The following is a 22,419-nucleotide window of genomic DNA, read 5'->3' on the forward strand; positions in this document are numbered from 1 at the left end:
CTTCTCCCTCTCCTCCCTATTTGTGTGTTCTCTCTCTCTCTCTCTCTCTCTCTTCCCCCTTCTCCCTCTCAAATAAATAAAATCTTAAAAAAAAAAAAAAAAAAAAAAAAAAGACCTAAATGTGTATCAGTAGAGGATTGTGATGCATCCTATACTGGAATACTACTTGGTCAGTAAAAAATTTTAACATGGGTTATTGACATAAGGCTGGTACTGATACTACATACTACTGAATCTGGAAATCCCTCCAGACCCAGTTACTTGATGCATAGGTGTCATACTATGACAAAAATAGCTAACTGTAGTGGTAACTGTAACCTTACATTTGAATTACAGCATTAGCATAGCCCAAAGATCTGGGGCAGCAATGGCCACACTGCAAATCTAAAAGAACAAGGCTCAGCAATAACACAGGATAACAATGACAAAGACCTGGGGCACCTAGGTGGCTCAGTTGGTTAAGAGTGTGACTTTTGGGGGTACCTGGGTGGCTCAGTGGCTTAAAGCCTCTGCCTTCAGCTCAGGTCATGATCCCAGGGTACTAGGATCGAGCCCCACATTGGGCTCTCTGCTCAGCAAGGAACCTGCTTCCTCCTGTCTCTCTGCCTGCCTCTGCCTACTTGAGATCTCCATCTGTCAAATAAATAATTTTTTTTTTTTTAAAGAGTGTAACTTTTGCTTTTGGCTCAGATCATGATCTTAGGGTGCTGAGATTAAACCCCACATCAGGCTCTGCACTTAGTGGGAATCTCCTCGTCCCTCTCCCTCTATTCCTTCCCTGCCCCACTCACACACAGGCACTCTTTTGCTGTCTCTCAAATAGATACATACATAAATAACATCTTTAAAAAAAAAAAAAAAAAAAGGCAAAGACCTGTGATGACAGACTGATTCCTGAATACCCCCCAAAATACAGTAAAATATTGTCTAAAGTTAAAACTTTCATGTGTTTTTCTCTCATCCATAGGTTTCAAAATATTGTGAAGATACTTATGATGCAAAATAGCTTAAGAAAAAGTTATAAATAAGCACACATGCTTATACATTAGCATAGGAGAAAGGGGAGAAAAGGACTACCAGGAAATAGACCAAAATATCAAACAAAAGTCGTAGGATAAGATTGTAAGTGACTTTCTCCCTTGTTGCTTTTATAGTTTTAAATTTTATCAATAGTATCAGTGTACTGTTTGTGAATTAAAGTATAATTACATTTTTAAATCAAATTAATCAGCAGAAACGGGCTAAACCAAGCATGTTCATTTGTTTCTTTCTCTTTAAGGTTTCATTTGTTTCTCTATCTTTAAGGTTTTAGTAAAAAGAAAGATAAGAACTGTAGGTCTTCAAAAAAAAAAAAAAAAAAAAAAGGACAAAGGGGAAAATAAAGCAATATTTTGAATCAGTCATATAGTATGATAAGAGACAGAAATACTTGGAGAGTATAGAAAGTCAGATAGTAAAAGATTTTAAAGAAAAATTATTAAGGTCAAAAGAAAAATCCAGCTATGAAACACAGAATTTTAAGGAAATCAAGCAAGAGTATAGTTTGAGTAAATTAATGATTCCAAAACTCCATTTTGACCATTAGTTTCTGTTTCCTTTCTTCCATCAAACCTTCATACCAGTTGCTAAGCAATATCTAGCTAAGTGCTGGACTATTACACTTCCTGACTAACTAGGAATGCTGGATCATTACATTTCCAGACTAAGTTAGAGATCTGGACTCTTAAATTTCCTGACTGCCTAGGATTCCAAAGGCCTCATTATACTGTCTAACTTACTTGGAATTCTGGACTTCATTTTATTTACTGACCAAAAGATCCTGTTATACTTTGTGTAAGTAAGTATATCAAGTCTTGTCATCCTAAATAGAAATACTGGGTCCAGATACACTAACTGCACTGAATCTCATTATACTCATTCAGAGTACTTGTAACTCTTTCACATTGACTGCCAGAACCAATACTTCCATTCTAATGTAAAACTCTAGATTTTGAGTCTCTAATCAATGCAGTCTGAATGAGCAGAGACAGACACAAAAAGAACTGACAGTGTGGGTCATGATTTCTTCAGAACAGTAGGAGCTTTTCCATTGTTTCTTCCTTGATGTATTACGTGGCTTGTCATTTGAGGTCTATTGTTAAGAGAACACAACTTTGCAACCCAAACCAATATAATTTTGTATCATTCTTAAACGTGTACTTAAATGTTTCATGCATTAATGAGAAAATTATTTTTAGATTATGAATTATCAAATTGAAATATTATTGATACACCTAAAATATTCACCCACAGGTTCCTATAAAATCAAGTCCCTATCTATTGTTCTGACTTTTAACATTCTCTCTCCTTTGCTCACTGCATTCTTGGCCACATCAGACTTCTATCTCTTCCTCAAACATGTTAGCCTTCACCTCAGGGCCTTTGCATTTGTTCTTTCGTTTCTACAATGTTTTTACCTCAGATCTTTACATGGCTGGCTTCTCATCTGAATTAATAAGTGAGGGAGGTGTAATTATTTTGGAATTCTATATCAGCTTTATAGAATAAGGCAAGTAGAAGGAAGAGAGATGTTACCAATGCCAGCTATCTTTGTCTAAAACCAAAATCTAAAATAGCTACTTAAACATACTAGTTATCACAACTAATATTTAAGACACATTGAAATAAATGTAGTTACAATGAGACATATGTCCACTGCAGCTATTCAGAAGCAATTATATCACTTTTTCCTGCTAAAGCTGGACATGATCCCATAAACCATAACACACTTTTTAAGGCAGACATTATCAACTGTCTTTGCACACAGTGAAAAAAAAACTGAATAGAGCGGGCTTATAACTTAAAACTATTTGCTATCTCTAGTATATAGGAATATGAATCTAGAGTCAGAAGACCTGGACTTCAAGTTTTGGCCCTGCAGTATCAATATAATGATGGGACCCAAAAGAAAAAAAAGAAAAAGAATTCAGGAAAGTGGATACACGGACTCTAAAAGACAGTGTAAAGGTGACAGGACTCATGAATTAATAGATCCTAGTGTGCGTAAAGGATTTTCTAAGTCAAGTTATTAAAGGGGATGAGATGGGGTGGGGGGTGCTTGGGTGGCTCAGTGGGTTAAAGTCACTGCCTTCGGCTCAGGTCATGATCCCAGAGTCCTGGGATCAAGCCCCCGGCTCTCTGCTCAACAAGGAGCTTGCTTCCCCATCTCTCTCTGCCTGCCTCTCTGCCTACTTATGATCTCTGTCTTAAATAAATTAAATCTTTAAAAAAATAAAATAAAATAAAATAAAAACAAAGAGAATGAGATGGGGATAGGAATGAGGGATACCTGAAATTAAGAGTATAAGAGAGGTGGCAGTGATTAGTAATGAAAAAGCTAAAGTCAAGATTATAACAAAGGGTGCCTGAGACAGGATAAATTTTTGACATGCTGGGAGGAAACAAAGATCTGAAGCACCAAAGAATGGCATTCCAAATAAAGAGCTTAATAATAAAAAAAATAGAGATACATAAAATTTGGTGGGACTTCCAGGTAACTAAAATCAACAGAGGCTGCCCAACTATCTGTCATCCAATATTTCCATCTGTGTGATTTATTTGACTCTTAGATCTGAACATATACTTTAACTACTTTTGGTGATTAAAAGAAAAAAATTCCTTGACATCTCTTTTAAAATGAGCACAGTGTCTTGTCAGTACAGACCACAGAACACTGCCAAGAAAAAAAGTCTCTTTCCTGTAGTTTCCAGCTGCAGCACAGGTGTTGGCAAAATGGGTGGGAAGTGAGGACACCCAATGGAGTTCTACCCCAGTCATGAGCCCAGAACATGGTCTGTCTACAACCATGCAGTCTTGGCTTACGGATAATCTTTCCATAGCCTTCACAACTGGAAAACTGCCCAGAGGTTTTCTGCCCACTGACCTCCCCTCCAAGTCCCTGTGCATGGCTGCCTGCGGCCAGAGGGTTCGAACCACACTGCTGCTCCTTCAAGTCCCCTGTCCTACCTGTGATCAGAGAATTCACAACTCCATGCAAGCCCGCGGCATACCCACACTACTGATGGCTAGTTTGCTCCCCCATCTTCCACCAGAGGGTACTTACCCAATGACTACAAACCAGTTCAGGTCTGGCGAAAGAGTGAACTTCTCTCCTGTTCAATGGGCTGAACTACTTCTCCAAAAATGTTTGAATCCCTTCTAAGTTTGTCCTTCTTTAGGTACTCTCTCTTAGTCCTAAAGTACAATATAGAGTTTTCTCATATCTTATACTTATTCCTTTATCATAGTTAATAATTCATTATATTAAAATTCACTTGTTTTTAACCTACTGTGTGGTTTTCTACATCCTGATTGGAGCCAGACTATTACATCATCCAAAACAATACTAAACAACAAAGCGCAAATAAAGCTAAACAAAAATCATGCCTTCAACATGAAAGAGAAATATTGAAATTGCAGAAGGAGAATATTGAAATTTCAAAATAAGTGTGAGGAACATGTTCCTTTTGTTGATCATGTTCCTTTTTCCTTTTTAATAAAAAGAGGAAAATTACCAATTCCCAGTATATGGTCTCTCATGTTCCTTGTCCCATCCCTACCTCAGAAGACAGGCCTCCAGAGGGAAGCTAGAAAAGTAGATTCAACTACTGCCTAAGAGAAGATTACAACTACAGCTAGAGAAGTAGATTAAACTACTGCCTAAGAGCTTAAGTTCTGTCTGTCTGAAAACATTAAAAAGGTATAAACAGGGGCTCTTGGGTGGCTCAGCTGGAGAAGCGGCTTAGGTCATGATCCCAGGGTCCTGGGACAGAGTCCCCTGTCTGGCTTCCTGCTCAGCGGGTAGTCTGCTTCTCCTTCTCCCTGCCGCTCCCCCTAACTCATGTTCTTGCTTGCTCTTGCTCTCTCTCAAATAAATTAATTTTAAAATCATAAAATTTTAAAAAATGTAATAAAATACATAAAAAAAATAAAAAGGTATAGACAGATCATAGCAAAGATTACAGGAAAGGGATTTAAAAAGGCATAATTTAAAGGGGGAGGAATGACTTAAAGGGGCAGTCTAAAAAACACACAGCTACTACAAAGAAAAAAAAGCAAAAACAAAGTGAAAGTCTCCCTTTGATAGTCAAGTGGTAAAGGGGAAAAGAAGCAAAATGGGAAAGTCTAGTGTCTTACAAGACAAAAGAGAATCATAAAGTCAACGCTCCCATTACTTTTTATCACTCTTCTTCAACTCCCCTCCAAACACCAAAACAAATCAACCAAAAAACTGGCTTAAGTATCTGAGCTTTGCTAAATTGACAGAAGAGGGCGCCATTTAAATTATTTTAAAAATACTGTCATTCATATTGTCACCATAAAAATGAACATAAAAACACACAAACTAACCAATATATATGAGCTATTCCAAAAAAAAAATCGGGAAATGAAATTTCATATGTATCTACTGAGGAAAATTCCCTTCCAAAAAACTACCATGAAACAGAAAAGCTGTAAATTAATACTCCAAACAAACATACTTATTTAAATAAGCATTTGAGGAAAAACCATCTTCAATCAGAAAATTTTAAAACCATGAAAAATAATCAAAAAGGTAGAAGAAAGGAAAGAAAGCTGATGGGACCCAGGAAAAAGGAAAAAAAATAAGATATTCTCAGAAATGAAGGATAAGTCATAAGGTACCCATGGGAAAATAGATGCCAACCAAAATTTCATGAGGGGAATTGAAGAAAGGCAGGAAAACAACCATAAGAATAAAAATAACATAGCAAAAAAAGAAAAAGGATCAGAAATGAAGAACTTAGAGTAGAAGAGAGACAAAGTAGTCATATTCATATTGTCAAGTTCCTGACACAACAACAACAAAAAAATGGAACAGAACTAAAATTTAAAGGTAAAATCTAAGAGGAGCGCCTGGGTGGCTCAATCAGTTGAGCATCCAATTCTTGACCTTAGCTTGGGTCTTGATTTCAGGATCATGAGTCAGCCCTGCACTGGGCTCCATACTGGGTATAAAGCCTACTTAAAAAAATAATAATAAAAATTTTTAAAAATAGGGGCACCTGGGTGGCTCAGTGGGTTAAAGCCTCTGCCTTTGGCTCAGGTAATGATCCCAGGACTCTGGGATTGAGCCCCACATCAGGCTCTCTCCTCCATGAGGAGCCTGCTTCCTCCTCTCTCTCTTTCTGCCTGCCTCTCTGCCTACTTGTGATCTCTGTCTGTCAAATAAATAAATAAAATCTTTAAAAAAAATTTTTTTAAATAAGTTTTAAACAACTACAAGTAAGCTTTCTAAAAACAGACATGAATATATGTTATATATAATATATAACATATATATTTATTATATATTATTAATCTATAATAAGATCAGTGGATGCCTAGAGGATATTAATTCAGAATGACCAAGTCTGAAACATATTTTACTAACACTACTAAATTTCAAATATAAAGATAAAATCCTCACAGCCTCCAGGCAAAGATCGGTAACTTAAAAAGGCAAGGATTAAGATGGTATCAGTTTCCAAACCAATATATAAAGCAAGACAATGAAGCAGAAGGTTTTTAAAAACAAAATTAGGGGCACCTGGGTGGCGGAGTCATTTGGGCCACTGCCTTTGGCTCAGGTCATGATCCCAGGGTCCTGGAATGGAGCCCTACATGGGGCTCCCTGCTCAGCGGGCAGTCTGCTTCTCCCTCTCCTTCTGCCTCACCCTCTCCCTGCCCCCTGCTCATTCTCTCTCTCAAATAAATAAATAAAATCTTTAGGGGGTGGGGGGGGGGATATTTCTTAAATAAATAATAAATGCAAAATTAAAGAACATATGAACCAAAGATTTTATATACAGCCAAGCTTCAAGTATCAGGGTTACCAGAAATTTTTCAACATTTAAGAACTTAGGGAATTCTGCAGTAATCAACCCTTGAGAAATCTACTAGGGAAAGAGCTTATTAACCGACTGATGACTAAGAAAACTTTAGTGAAGGGACCAATGATAAGTATTTTAAGAATATATAAATATACACCACTAAAACAGATGTGAGATACAAGAAGAAAGACTAACGGACAAATTTAAATGTTTTGAAAAAGTATAAAGTAATTTTTTAAATGTAAAAAGGAAAACAGAGTAAGAATACTGACTGTTATACAGGCAAAAGATGGGCTTAAATAATACTTAAAAATGGATATATCACATTGTAAACAGCTAAGAAGAAAATGAGACTAAGAGCATTAAAAAAGTTCAAGTATAAAAGTAACCACAAGAACATATAAGCATTCTTAAATACCAATAATTTAAGAAAAAATAATTGTAAATAAAAAGAAAGAAAATACAACTCATAGAAAACATAGCAAATACAACAAAGCATGATTACAAAATATTATGACAGCACTGAGACCAAACACATCTATCACATTAGTGAATATGAATGGACATAACTGTTAAAAAAACATTTTAAATTTGGCTCATTAAACAAGACTCTATATATGCTATACACAAGAGATTCACTTAAAACGAAATAACAAAATGACTAAAAACAAAATATTTTTAAAACTCAAGCTACTGTGCTCCCTTCGGCAGCACATATACTAAAATTGGAACGATACAGAGAAGATTAGCATGGCCCTGCGCAAGGATGACACGCAAATTAGTGAAGCGTTCCATATTTAATAAATAAATAAATGAATGAATGAATGAATGAATGAATAAATAAATAAATATCAAGCTACTGGGGGGGCCCCTGGGTGACTCAGTCGGTTAAGTGTCTGCCTTCAGCTCTGATTGTGATCCTGGGGTCCTAGGACAGAGTCTTGTGCTGGGCTCTCTGCTCAGTGGGGAACCTGCTTCTCCCTCCCCCTCTGCCTGCCATTCCCCCTGGCTTGTGCTCTTTCTCTCTCTCTTTCTCTGTCAAATAAATAAAAGCTTTAAAAAAAAAAATCAAGCTAATGGACACAAAAAAAGAGTAGGAGTAAACATCCAGTATTAAATAAAACAAAGGTCATTTTTATTTACAAAGACCACTTTTTAATGCTAAAAAGCCACAACTCACAATGAAGTTATTACTCTTATGAATATGCATGCATGGGGCACCCACATGGCTCAGTCAGTTAAGTGTCTGACTGAGCCAGGTCATGATCTCAGGGTCCTGGGTTTGAGCCCTGAGTCAGGCTCCACACTCAGCAGTGAGTCCGCTTCTTCCTCTCTCTTTGTCCCTCCCGGCTCTAGTGGTTCTAGTGCATGCATGCGCTCTCTCTCACTTTCTCTCTCAAATAAATAAACAAAATCTTTTTAAAAAATGAATATGCATGCATGAATAAAACAGCAACCAACTTCATGAAAGAAAACTATAGGATATTTAAAAAGACACAGAAATACACTAATAATAGTAGACTAAGTATAGCACTCAATACAAGGCAGATCAAGTGGACAAAACATAAGAAAGGAGGTAGAAGATCTTACTGATATATATTAAAATCTACATTTTGATAATAAAGAACACACATTGTCTCAAGAGCCAATGACACACAAAAATCAATCATATGTTAGGTTACGAAGAAACAATCTTCACGAAGTAGCAATGTTATAAACAACACTCTCGAAATCTAATACTACGGAATTAGAAGTTACTAACAAAAAATAAGAGAAAAGACCTTACATCTGGAAATTTTAAAACCACCTACTAAACATATATTGGGGAAAGAAGAAAAACAAACTGAAATGACAGCAGTTTTTCAAAATAATGACACTGGATCATTAGAGAACTAGAGAGTATTACTTCCAACCTTATAATGGAAAGAGAGAGCACCCAAGTTCGTAACTTTTCTGGAACCCATTCACAGGGTGAACAACTGGCCTAAAATCTAAGACAGGAACATGCAGAGAAAGACAAAAGGTGAGCACTGACTTGCTAGGATAAGAATTACAGTAGGATGATTGACAAATTGTAAAGAATAAAAGTGTACTGGTGAATGAGAGTTAAGGCAAATATAGGAGATCTGCAAGTTTTTACAGGCTTTTGCTCTGTAAATACCACCAAGTACTCACAGGAAAAAAAAAAAAAAAAAAAAAAAAAAAAAAAAAAAAAAACTGGCAGTTGAGAAAGTCTCTACTAACAGAGAACAAAAGGAAAAGAACAGCAGATGCTACTATGGGAGGGGCACAAACCGTCAGGACCCTTCGATCTCCTTCACAAAGCAAAAGCCTTAGTCTTAGAGGAGAAGAGCAACAAACATTGTCACCTTAGGGCACTGTGTGATATCTACAGTGATCTGAAAAGTAAAAAGAGGGAAAATCCTCTACCCCAAAGAGAGGGGCAGGAAAACCTGCTAGGCTCGGAATTACGCCTAAAGAGAGACAGGAGCTTGGAGAAGGCCACAAACCCAAGACCCAGGGACCTTTTCAATGCCTGCAGAAGACAAAGTATTACCAGAACAATAGAGGACGCCTTCCAGAACCCACGACCAGTCTAGCTCACAGAGTAACAAGCAGCTTACAAGAGACACCCTCTCTGAAGCACAGAAAAAACAAAAGCTAAGGGAGCAGTTGAAAATTAAAAACAAGAACAAAAAACCATTAAACAAAAAACTCCCACAAACCAGTCGACTCCTTAAACACAAGAAATCACAAGAAGAATCTCGCAGTCTTGAGAAAGTTCCCAGTAAGGTAGAGAACAAAGGGAAAATAGCAGCAGGCACTGTGGAAGGGGCACAAAACTCTGGCAGGACCCTTCCATCTTCCTCACTGAGCAAAGCCAAAAGAGAAATAAATCTCAAATCCAACCCAACTCAACTCAAAATTAGATCAACTCAAAACACCAGCACAAAAGTCTTTTAGCATTAAAAAAAAAAAAAAAGGCATGCCCATATCTAGATCTTAAGTTTCTACTATCCTATGTAAAATGTCCAACTTCAAGAAAAAAATTGCAAAACATACCAAAGGGCCAGAAAATCACACACGCAAAAACAAGCAGTCATCAGAAACAGACTCAGAAACGATAGAGATGTTAAAATTGTCAGAGAATATTAAATGACTACTGAATACGTTAAATAGTTAAGTATATTTAAATAACAATATGTTAAAGGCTCTAACAGAAAAAAACAGATAACATGTAAGACTAGATGAGTAATTTAAGCAGAGTTGGAAACTATGCTGGAGAATAAAAACAAAAAACAAAAACCTGTAACAGTGATGAAAAGAATATCTTCAACAGGCTTAAATTAACATAGTCAAGGAAAGAATCAGTGAACTTGCAGATAGGAATGTAAGAAATTCCCCAAACTGAAACACAAAGAAAAAAAGAAGGGGAAAAAACATAAAAAAAGAATCCAAGAGTTGTAGGATGAAATCAAACTACAGTTACTCTTGAATAATGCAGGGGAGTTTAGGGTGCCAACACCACACACAGTCAAAAATCCACACAACTTCTGACTCCACAAAAACTTTACTAATAGGGTACTGTTGACTAGAAGCCTTACTAATAACATAAACAGTTAATGAACACATATTTTCTATGTTCTATGTACAATATACTATATTCTTACAATAAAGTAAACTAAAGAAAAGAAAATGTTGGGTGCCTGGGTGGCTCAGTGGGTTAAGCCTCTGCCTTCGGCTCAGGTCATGATCTCAGGGTCCTGGGATCGAGTCCCCCATCCGGCTCTCTGCTCGGCAGGGAGCCTGCTTCCCCCCTCTCTCTCTGCCTGCCTCTCTGCCTGCTTGTGATTTCTCTCTCTGTGTGTTAAATAAATAAATTAAATCTTTTTTAAAAAGGAAAAGAAAATTAAAAAAAAAGAAAATGTTACTAAGAAAGTCATAAGGAAGACAAAATACATTTACAGTACTGTACTATATTTTTTAAAAACATCCATGGATAAGCAGACCCACACAGTTCAAGTTTGTATTATTTATGACTACTGTGTTTAAAACAAAACAAAAAAAAAAAAAAGACTACTGTATTTAATATACACAAAGTCAAAAATACAGAAGAAAAAAAGAGAAAAATAATAATTTTTAAAACCAACTAAAGAGAGCTTGCAGTTGCATAATACTGTGAATATACTAAATACCACTGACCTGTACATATTAATACATTTAACTACATGTAATGTTAATCTCAATTAAATAAAAGAAAAAAGAATCTTTAAAACCAGATCCAAGAATATGAAGCAGAACTACAAAAGTTACACACACACACACACACACACACACACACACACATACTCTCTCAGGCAGACCATATTCAAACTGCTGAAAAGAAAAACCACAAAGAGAAAATCTTGAAGGCAGCCAGAAGAACAAATATTAGAAAATAAATAGACTTCTTTCCAGAAACCATGCAAGCTAGAAAATAAGAGAGTAACATTTAACTTTAAAGTGCTGAAGGGAGAAAAAACTGTCAACCCAGAATTCCATACCCACTGAAAGCACCTTTCAAAAATGAAGAAATGAAAACTTTCTCAGGAAAACAAGAAACTGTGAGAATTTATTGCCACCAAACCTACCCTACAAGAAATATTAAAGGAAGTAGCTCAGGCAGAAGGAATCTGATACCTGACAAAAATTTAAATCTACTCAAAGAAAGTTAACAAATGTAAGTAAAATAAAATTATTTTCTCCTTAAATTTTACTGTTCTAAAAGAAAAGTGACTACCTGAAGTAAAAACTGTCACAACATACTGTGTTTATAGCATTTGCAAAACTAAAATAACATGACAGGGGCGCCTGGGTGGCTCAGTGGGTTAAAGCCTCTGCCTTCAGTTCAGGTCATGGTCTCAGGGTCCTGGGATCAAGACCCGCATCGGGCTCTCTGCTCAGCAGGGAGCCCGCTTCCTCCTCTCTCTGCCTGCCTCTCTGCCTACTTATGATCTCTGTCAAATAAATAAATAAAATATCTAAAAAATAAATAAATAAATAAATAAATAAAATAACATGACAGTAACAATATAAAAAAATGGGACAGAAGAATTGGAAATACAATGCTATAGGGCCATCAACGCTAAACATGGAGCAGTGTATTATTATTTAAATGTAGATTCTGATTGTTTAAAGATTATTTTGTAAAACCTGGGACAACTACTATAAATAATTTCATGAGAAATATATTAGCAAATCAATAGAAGACATAAAATTAGTAAAATATTTCTATAGTCTCAGCATATTTCCACAAAAGATATTTACTAATTACAAAGAGGAAAATAGTAACCACAGTGAAGAAACCTAGAAAACATCACCTAAAACAATGTCAAAATTAACATCACCAGTAGTAAGACATACTGACATCATGTACCTTCTGGTACACTGAGAAAGGCACAAAATCGCATCTGTGATATTCTTTCCAAGAATACAGATATGTTCAGTGTACTATAAGAAAACATCAGAGAAATTCAAACTCAAGAATATGCTACAAAATACCTGATCTGTACCCTCCAAGAGTGTCACAGTCATGAAACAAAGAATAACAGGAATTGTCAGAGATTGGAGAAGGCTACAGAAACACAAAAAGTAAATGCACTGTGGATTTTAGATTGGATCTTGAATTTTAAAAAGTACATTAGTAAAATAACTAGTGATATTCAAATAAGGTCCATAGATTAGTTAATAATATTGTACCAATAGTATAAAAGTACTATTGTAATAAGTATTACACTAAAACTACCAATAGTATTGTGCCAGTTTTACCAACTTTCCCCATCTGCACTGTGGTTATGTAAGATGTCAATGTTAACAGAAGTTTGATAAAGGGTATTAAGAACCCTGAACTATTTTGCAACTCTTCTATAATTCCTTAACATTTTTAAATAACCTCATGTTCTAATAAACATGTTATTATCAGTCACTGTATGTTTTGAAAATATTCATCCTCTATGTATTAAATCAATTACTAAGAAGAAAATATAAATCCAAATTCAAGCCTATAATTTATGAGAGTGCTATTAGACTTGCCATATCCCTAAAATACAGACCTATGCCTATGGAGACTACTGGTCTCTAGAACTATACCTCAATTTTGACATTCAGAAAAAGGTAATAAACTTCCTGGTTTAGAAAAAAAAAAAATGCCAACATGTTAGCAATAATATAGCAATACATTAGAACTACTCAATTATCTTCAAAGATAGCTTCTACACAGTTGCTAACCATAGATTTATTAAAGGTGTAACATAATGCATTTTTCTAGGTATATATATCAATAAATATGTATCCGTACCCATAACGTCTTTCCTTAAACACTCTAATTCAAAGTCATTTTTTATTTTATTTATTTGACACAGAGAAAGAGAGAGAGCACAAGCAGGGGAAGTGGCAGACAGAGAGAGAAGCAGGCTCCCAGCTAAGCTGGATCTCAGCTGGATCCCAGCCACTGGGATCATGACCTGAACTAAAGGCAGACGTTTAATCGACTGAGTCACCCAAATACCCCTAGATGAAAGTCATTTTAATTCTTTTAACGATATTAACATTCTCTTTAAAAGTGTGTGTGTATATGTCCGCATGTTGGAGTGAAGGGAAGAGGAAAAATGGAGCAAAAGCGAAGTATTAAAAGAATAGTAATATCACAACAATGGATACAAAGCTTCAGAGACAAGGGTTCTCACTGAGTGAAGAGGCTGCTAGGAAACAGAAAGGATTAGAGTTCAAGTGAGCCTTAAAGGAAGGATAAAATCTGATTATCAACAAGGAAAAGCATGAACTTGGCAATAAGAATACCTATGGCAAGTTTGAGATTATAGGCTAATTTGGCTGTATGAAGTCATACATGCTCTAGAGTTATGGAAGCTCATTCATAATGAATAGGCAGGGCTAAATGATAGAGGATATGAAAGATGGCCCAAAATCTGTTAATAGAGGTATTCAAGAAACAACTCCACTGCTCAGCTTCCTGTAAACTAAATTGGATATAGATAAAACATAGTTTACCCTAGAGTACCTTGGTATCTGAAGAACTACAGAACTTTGTTTTTAAAACAGAACAAGTATATGCTGGGGAGAAATCCATGCACAAGTGAGGAAGAAGTATTAGAGGAGTGCACCAAAAATATAAAAAAATTACTAAAACATCAAGTTAAACAAAATACAAACCAAACAACAAAATCCAAGAATAGGTTATTAAAAGAAAATGAAGTTATTACTGAGAGTAGATGTTAAGCATTCTTAATGCAAAAAAAATTTTTTTTAATTAAAAAATTAGTAAGAGGGGCGCCTGGGTGGCTCAGTGGGTTGAGCCGCTGCCTTCGGCTCGGGTCATGATCTCAGGGTCCTGGGATCGAGTCCCGCATCGGGCTCTCTGCTCAGCGGGGAGCCTGCTTCCTCCTCTCTCTCTCTGCCTGCCTCTCTGCCTACTTGTAATCTCTCTCTGTCAAATAAATAAATAAAATCTTTAAAAAAAAAAAAATTAGTAAGAATGAAGAAAGTGACAACCAAGGGAGGTATTAGAAAGCAAAAAATTTTATGCAAACATTTTAACTACCTCTTACTTAAAAGTACAGAAGTGTAACTATAATTGTTAAGAAAGTATATTATTGTTAAGTAGCAAAATTTTTAAAAAACTGTCAGTATAAAGAATTATGAAATAGGAATATTAGGGGCACCTGGGTAGTTCAGTCGGTTAAGTGGCTGCCTTCAGCTCAGGTCATGATTCCAGGGTCCTGGGATTGAGCCCTGCATCAGGCCCTTGCTCAGCGGAGAGCCTGCTTCTCCCTCTCCCTCTGCCTGCAGAGCTGCCTACTTGTGCTATGTCCCTTTATCTCTCTGTCAAATAAATAAATAAAATATTTTTAAAAGAGAAAATGGGAATTCTAACTGGCATATTACTTTTTCTTTTCTAAGCACACACTGATTTATGTCCGCTGATCCTCAGAACCAGCAAGAGGAACTGTAAGTCATCACATTTACAGGTGTGCTAACTAACCACTGACTTTGCTGCAATACTTTGTTTAAATCAATTCCAATGACATAAATAAGTTAGCTGAGTATAATATAGCAAGGCACTTGGGGAAAATAAACCCATTTTTAAAAGCAAGCTAACCTGTAGGTTAGTAAGCTTTACAAAATATCAAAGATCAAAGGGCATCCAATTGAATTAAATAATTTTAAATACAAAACCTTTAAAATTTCATTTTCTTTTAATGTTCAAGCTTTAAATAGCATATACTACCTCTTTCAGAATTAGCATGAAGCTTTTAGCTTAGTTTTACTGCAGTGAGCTGACTCCTCATGATTTCAATTAAATAGTTTAACTCTGTGTTTTGAAACACAGGTTAGGCAAGTATACTAGAAATCATAAATACATACATACACACACACATACATACATACATAAATACATACATAAATAAATAAATATTAGCCACAGTTCCAAATTTCATTTAACAATGGACACTATCCACTAACATCAAATTAGCATACCACTTTATTACTAGGTCTTAAAGTCTCTAAACTTTTACCTACCATCAGTTTTATAAAAGTAGTATTTGGTTCATGCAAGGAAGTAACTCTAGAATTAGATTATATTTAAAGGAAAAGTTACACAACACAGAGCAAAATCCAATGAAAAAATAAGCAGAAAGTCAAGCTGCAGTCAGGGGTAAAAATGAAGACCTCAGTTCTGTTTTGGTAAAGTGAGGTTAGTAAACTGAGAATTTCATGTTTGTAAAAACTAAGTTTCCTCTGAAAAGTAGAAAACAATATCTTTTTTTCCAGAGATTTTGTTTATTTGTCAGAGAGAGAGGGCATAAGCAGGGGGAGTGGCAGGCAGAAGAAGAAGCTGCTCCCTGCTGGGCAAAGAGCCCTACACAGGATCCTAGGACCCCAGGATCATGACCTGAGCCAAACAAAGGCAGACGCTCTACCAACTGAGCCACCCAGGCGTCCCTAGAAAACAATTCTTTCATATCTGTTTAATCACACTTTAAACACCAATAGTCATTTTTTTAAAAATTTCATTTATTTGAGAGAGAGAGAGCACACACAAATGAGCAAGGGGAGTGGTGCAGGGACTGGGAGGAGACGCACACCCCATGCTGAGCAGGGAGCTGGATGCTGGGTTTGATCCTAGGACCCTGAGAGCATGACCTGATGCTTAACCACCTGAGCCACCCAGGTGCCCTGAAATAGCAATGATCTTTCACTCTACTTAAGTTCTCTGTTAAGATGCAGAACTGATGAAAAACTTCAAAAATACAAGTTCATGTGAGGGGCTTTCTTTATGATAGCACAACCAGAAATAAACATAAGGGGAAAAAACAGAAACAATTTGTTTGTGAAACATATCACTTAAAGAGCTACAACAGGAGAAGACCATCTAAATATTATTAGTGAAATAATGAAATCAGCCCAATCATATTCCTTGGGGTATCTGGGTTTTCCTCCCTCTTTTCTCAAACTTCATTATGCCAGATAAGAAATAGTAATAGCCGTAAGAGTCAGAAATCTTAATAGCAAGGACTTTTCAAATATGCAAATGATGGAGATGGAAAACAGACTTAAAAATTTAAGTGTACTAATAATAAAAGCAATCAGTCAAATAAGCATTTATTAAACAAGTGGTCAGGTGCCAAGGCAAAATTAATAAGAAACATAATCCCTTTCTTCTAGAAACTTGGAATCTACTTGAAAACAATGCATAAACATATTTAAAGTACTAGTATGTAACTAGAGTTCTTTCATTTGACAATATGAAATTAGCAGTGAGTGGTAGAAAGAAAAATAAAGGAGCAAAAGAAATGGGTATGGAAAATCTAGTAATTGTAAACCATGACTTCAAAGTACGGACATTTCTATGGACTGACAGACAAGAGTTCAAAATCACAGTTTTATTCCTTACCAAATAGAGGCACAAGCATGGACAGTTTACTTAACTTTATAGGGCCTCAATTTCTCATCTATAAAATAAAGCCTATTCACCTTTTGGAACTGCTGTGAAGATTAAATGAAATAATACAGGTAAACCATCTGACATGACACCTAGCACAAAGTACACCCTCAATAAAAGGACAAGACAGTAGACACAGGACGGTAGACAAATTATAAGCAAAAAATTGAAAACTTCTGTAAAACAATGGCCTTGCAGTCCCTTAAAAAGAAAAAAAAAAGAAAAGAAACAAAGAAGGCTATAGCAAAGGAGGAGAAATTGATAAAATGAGATAATTCCTTCATAATAGCTTCTCTTTTGTCATAGCAAGGATCTGTGTAAATATAAGCCAGTGTCTAATGGCCATTGATGAAGGGCAGCACTCAATGCTTGGCTGCTTTCTGATGACAACAGAGACTCATTATATCACTGGCTAACTAGTTCATTCATAAAACTGCAGGTGTTCACAACACTGTATAAAATAGAAAAGCAGTGCACACTCAAGGAACTCTATAACCACATCCTGAGTAGGGTAGTAGAAGAAATTTTTCTAAGGAATTTTAGGATAATCACTAGGATATATTCAAAAGTGAAAACTGGTAGAATGAAAATATCTCAAGGCACCTCAGTGAATCTTAAAATTAGACAAATTATGTGCATAGTAATTTTCCTTGCATTTGACTTTTCAGTGTTAATCAATTTATTATAAATTTCTATTAATACAAATCTATCGCTGTAGAAAAGCAATTCAGTAATGATCCAAAAATAGTCTGATTTGTTTCATTTTTGCCTTAAGTTGAAACACATAGTAAAGATAAATACAAGCACACTGAATAGAGTCTTTCTTCAGCAAAACAGCTATGTCAGCACAGGCAGAAAACTAGGGCAGAAGTAGTGCAAAGTTCAAAAATCATTTCCTAAGAGCACAGAGTACTTAAAATGCAGTAGGACTAGGTTAACATTTACTTTTACTTTATTTCACTTAGCACTGGGTTATCAAATATATGTCAAATATCTTTTCCTTGATTTTCTAGAGCTTACTGGGAATTTTATTTTATTGAAGGAGTTTCATATATACAGACCTATGAAGCAACTGGCATGCATCTTGTCTTGCCATTATCTACATCATAAAGTTGTTAAAAAGATTAAACAAAATGGTATGTGTACAAGTATTTCAAACACTTATGAAATTCTACTAAAACATTTGCTTATATTACTATAAGCAAATCACATTTGACTCCTTTTTATAGAATCTCAAGAGGAATTAGGACATAAATCACTTCTTCATAAATATTTCATGTATCTAGAGATTCTGACTATAATTTAGTCCAAACAGCTTACTTCATATATAGAAGTTCAGAAGTTCAGAAAGAAGTAACTCAACCTAGACTATACTCAATAAAATAATGACAAGAGATTTGAAAATCCAGGAGCAGGGCCCCTGATTCAAGATGAATGCAACCAATTTTCACTCTAGTTAATTGCCTCACATTTTGATTACTCAAAGTTAACACAAACTGTATAGATTGCTATTCTCTACTGGCACAAATTCTTCTATACTGAAAACATGAAAAGGAACACTGAGTCAATTCTGGATCTAGATTAGAATTTATAGTGATCACATAGCATGCTTGCATGTAAGAAGGCAATCCCTTGGTAAAAGATTCTACTCCATTGGCAATAATGCTTCCTTACATATTCATCTTTCAGTATATAAACTGAAAATACTCATCTGCAAGGAAGGAATCAACTATAACAACATTAATCCTCTCTTAAATATAAGTGCAAGACAAAGTGAAAACTCAAAAGACTGAGGTAGATGGAGGAAGCAGAGTTCAACTAGTCTTCATTTCAAATAAAAAAACAGCCTGAGATACTTCCCAATAGAATTACAGTTCATGTTATTTTGCTTTCAGAATTTTAGCATATATAACCCAACCTACAGTTATCCCAAAATAAATACAGTCAACTGGGAAGTATTTAAAACAGGGTTTGGAAGAACTAGTTTACCAATAGCTATATAATGAAAATAAGGTACAGGATCAGGGTAAGTGACTAGTGACTTAAATTCCTACATATCTATATAGAAATATTTTTACTTATGTGTCTAGATCTATAAAATAGCTAAAATATGCATAATCATTATTTCTCAGGAAGTCATTACCATTTCTAAGTATAACATACATGTCTAAGAGATCATACGTCTTATCAATTTTTCAGTATACTTCTCGAAGTCATATACCATATACTGTTAATATTTTTAAGCTCCCACTATATGTAGCATAAATTTGGATACACTGTAAGCACTCAGTACTGACATAATTAGTTTTTTGTTCTGGGGTTTTCTTAAAATCTTCACAATCCCAGATTGTGGTACCTAAACTCAAATTCCTCTATACTTCTCTAGCAAAACAGGCACAAAAACAGAGGAGGAGAGGTTGAACTGATGCATACAGGCAATTTAAAATATAGACATCTCCAAGGTTTAAAACTCAAATTATGCAAACTGTTCCATAAGGGTCCATAAAATATAGAGCAGTGATAATCATAATTTAGAAAGACAAAATAACAATGCACAGGCAAAATATATAAAACATCATATAAAAAAGTTCCATGAACCTAATGAAAAGTTTGAATCATGAGTTATTCAAAATGTTCAAGTTTTGTTTTTTAAAAACAACAAGATAAAGTTAAGTGTCATATAAATAGGAAAACGAGAAAATGTATAGAGCCAGATAGTTAAACAGCACAGCAAATTATTATGGTGGATAAAGATGGTATATTTCCAGAAAAAAGCCACCTAGGACATTTATTTCAAAAGAAACCCTAAGTTTAAGGTTGTGAGAGATGGCCTAATGCTTTTGCTTGGGCCCATTAAAGTGTGAATTACATTTCTACAGAAATTTAACGTCAGTGTTTTTAACCCAAGTGCTTTTACAATATTTTCCAAAATCAAGTTAACTCAGAAATAGTTGAAGAGTACTTCTACCATTCAATTATTTAAGGAAAAATTGTCCTTTGCAGTATCCTAGATAGACTGGATTAAGAAAATATGCAGAACCAAGTGACGTTTTACCCTTCAAAGCTAATGAACATGGACCAACAGAAGGACATTAGGAAAGAATTTATATTACCCCCAAATGGTAATTTTCAGATGAAAGACTTGTAGTCCATTATTCCAAGCACATGACCTCACTTAACTCCTCTTATCCTCATATTCCTCTTATCAATACCATGCAAGAGTGGCTTAGTGGGATTTTTAATCTAAAGCAACAATTTGCATCAGCCTCTTCAAAGGACACCGTAAAAATACACTAAATAAAGTAATGCACTTGCTATTGAAAACAACAACAACAACTTCAAGACTAGAAATCTGGGACATTATTCTGAGTAAGGTCCTGACACTTCCCACCTCCACACAGGAATCATGTACATATCATCTATACAGCGCTTTAATAATTAAAAATAATTAAAAAATAACACAATGGATTAGGAGGATGATGGCAGAGTAGGAGGGTCCTAGGTTCACCTCGTCCCACAAATAAAACTAACTATCGAATAACCCAAAATACACCAGAAACCAGCCTGAAGACTGGCAGAACAAACTCCACAAATAAAGGAAGAAAAGAGGCCACAAAGTTCAGAGACATAGGTTGGGAAACAAACAGATCATGGCCACTGCAGTGCAGAGAAGGGTGAGAGATCAGACTAATAATATACGAGAGCACTTGGGAAAATGAAAAGGCCATAGCAACTGGCTTGGAAAGCAACAGGGCCCAAATTTGGGAGTTCTTAAACCACAGAGCTTAAAGCCTGGAGTTTTGAAGGTCAACATCCTTTCATCTGAGAGAGCTGAAAGGACACTGTGGCTGCTCCTAAACAGAAAGCAGAATAAACAACCCATGGACATACAGCATGGAGATGGCATTCTGAAGAGCACTTGAGGCACATAGTAAACCAGCCACGTGCTCATCCCAGAGCATGTCCCAGAGAGGCAGCATTCACAGAGAGATCCCCCCAGAAACAAAAGATCTGGCAGGTGGCATTTCCCTTCCCCACCCCGCAGCATGAACAAAGGGCCACCTGCGGGAAGCAGTGCTAACACTTGCTACCTAATTTGCTTAAACCAAGCCCTGCCTCCCACATTCCAGAAGAACCACACTTCAAAGGGGGCAGGCCTCTCCCCAAGAAGACCCACCAAACCACTACCAACACCATGACTCCATACCCTGGAGTTTTGCAAGGCCTTGGTTCCAGTGACAGCAATCACAGGTCTTATTTCACAAGCAGACCAGAGCACACCTAGTTAAAACATGCCACATTGAGGCCAAGGACCAAACACTGTTCATACCAGGCAAAGAGACCCTCTGCAGACAACTGACCTAAAGGATACAGTGGTCAGCACAGAACAGGAGAGCACACACAGCACTCATGGAGACACTCCCAGAGGTACCAGGTCCTGGGCAATAGGAGAGATTATGCTATGGGGTACTAGAGGGCTTCTCCATGAAGCCATTACTCTCGAGAACAGGAGATATCGACTTTCCTTCCACAGAAAAAGGCACAGAAACATAGACAAAATGGGAAGACAGAGGAATCTGATCTAAATTAAAGACTAAGACAAGGCCACAGATGAAGATCTAAGCGAAACAGATACAAATTACATGACTGATGGAGAATTTAAAGCAATGATCATAAGGATAATCACTGGACTTGAGAAAAAAAGTGATAGACATCAGTGAGACAATTAATACAAAGATAAGAAATAGCAGAGATAAAGGGCTCAGTAAATGAAATGAGAAACACAACTAATGGAATGAACAAGAAGCCGAAAGAGGCAGAGGAACTAATTAAGGACCTGGAAGACAGAGTAATGGAAAGTAATCAAGCTGAACAAAAGAAAAAAGAGAATTACGCAAAACGAGAATACACTGAGGGAATTCAGTGACTCCATCAAACATAATAGTGATCAGATTGAAGGAGTCCCAGAAGAGAAGAGAAAAAAGGGGACAGAGAATTTATTTGAAGAGAAAATAGCTGAAAACTTCCCTAATCTGGGGAAGGAAACAGATATCCAGATCCAGGAGACACAGAGAACCCCCATCAAAATCAACGAAAGCAGTAAATTGGCAAAATATACTGATAAAGAAAAATATTAAATGTAAGAAGACAAAAGAAGGCAGTTACATACAAAGGAAACCCCATAAAGCTGTCAGTGGATTTTTCGGCAGAAAATTTCCATGTCAGAAAGGAGTGGCATCATTTACATTTAAAGTGCTGAATGGGAAAAACCTGCAGCCAAGAATACTGCATACAGCAAGGCTATCAATCACAACAGAAACAGAGATAGAGTTTCCCAGACAAACTAAAACTAAAGGAATTTAAGACCACTAAACAAGCCCTGCAAAAAATATTAAAGGGGACACTGAGTGGAAATGAAAGACAAAGAAAAAATGGCAACATGAAGGTAGGAAACACAAAAGTAGTGAAAAATGGGTATTTCTGTAAAAAGCCAGTCAAGGAACTCACAATATAAAAGGATGTAATAATATATGATACCATAAACCTAAA

The 22,419-nt window shown here is 36.0% G+C and overlaps 1 protein-coding gene and 1 non-coding gene across 2 annotated transcripts in view; one reads left to right on the top strand and one right to left on the bottom strand.

Annotated features, from left to right (window-relative positions):
- The window catches only part of FAF1 (Fas associated factor 1), a 492,920-nt gene that overhangs the window by 395,686 nt on the left and 74,815 nt on the right, over window positions 1-22,419 (bottom strand). The window lies entirely within an intron of this gene.
- On the top strand, window positions 7,565-7,670 carry LOC131810617 (U6 spliceosomal RNA). The gene has a single exon (XR_009345620.1). It is a non-coding gene; the product is annotated as a U6 spliceosomal RNA (small nuclear RNA).

This window comes from Mustela lutreola, chromosome 10, assembly GCF_030435805.1.
Source record: "Mustela lutreola isolate mMusLut2 chromosome 10, mMusLut2.pri, whole genome shotgun sequence".
Classification (NCBI taxonomy): Eukaryota; Metazoa; Chordata; class Mammalia; order Carnivora; family Mustelidae; genus Mustela; species Mustela lutreola.